Source organism: Apodemus sylvaticus, chromosome 11 (genome assembly GCF_947179515.1).
Source record: "Apodemus sylvaticus chromosome 11, mApoSyl1.1, whole genome shotgun sequence".
Taxonomy (NCBI): domain Eukaryota; kingdom Metazoa; phylum Chordata; class Mammalia; order Rodentia; family Muridae; genus Apodemus; species Apodemus sylvaticus.
The window spans coordinates 93,937,297-93,937,971 of record NC_067482.1 but is presented as its reverse complement, the minus strand read 5'-3'; the positions used below and the strand labels follow the sequence as shown (position 1 = coordinate 93,937,971).

Sequence of the window (675 nt, the reverse complement as noted above, 5' to 3'; positions counted from 1 at the left end):
TGGTCCTGCTGTCTATGGCTGGTGCTTGTCCTTCCTGTGGGCCTGCAAGTCTTTCTTAGCACCCCTGGGTGACCGGTTCTACCTTGGCACAGAGTGCTGTGGTACTGCCCAGCTCCTGTGAGCAGGTGGAGCCATGATGGACCCTGGCCCAGTTGGTCTGCCACTCTTGTGTTCCCTGTGCTCCTGGCTGTTCCTGCCTATTTAGTCACCAGAGAGAAGATGGCAGCCTTACCTTCAAAGTCAGAAGTCAAATTTCCCTGGAGAGCAGTTCTCCCCTGGCAGGATCAGTGCACAGATGGCTGTGGTGCCACCCAGCTCCTGGGTGCAGGTGGAGCCTGGGAAAGTATGCTTCACAAATTTGCATGTCATCCTTTTGCAGGTGCCATACTAATCTTCTCTGTATCATTCTGCAGAAGCGAGCACTCTCTTGTATTTCTTTAAGGGAGTTATTTAAGTCCTTCTTAAAGTCATCTATCATCATCATGAGATGTGATTTTAAATCTAAATCTTGCTTTTCTGGTGAGTTGGGGTATCTAGGAATTGCTGATGTCGGAGAACTGGATTCTTTTTTTCTTTTCTTTTTTTTTTTTGGTGCCTGGAGTATAGCTTTTTTTCCCCTATATTTTTTGTTTACATTCCAAATGATTTCCCCTTTCCCAATCCACCTGACACCCA

The 675-nt window shown here is 47.0% G+C and overlaps 1 pseudogene; it reads right to left on the bottom strand.

Moving 5' to 3' along the window:
* Positions 1–339: 339 nt before the first annotated feature.
* Positions 340–410, bottom strand: LOC127696858 (uncharacterized; annotated as a pseudogene).
* Positions 411–675: the final 265 nt, after the last annotated feature.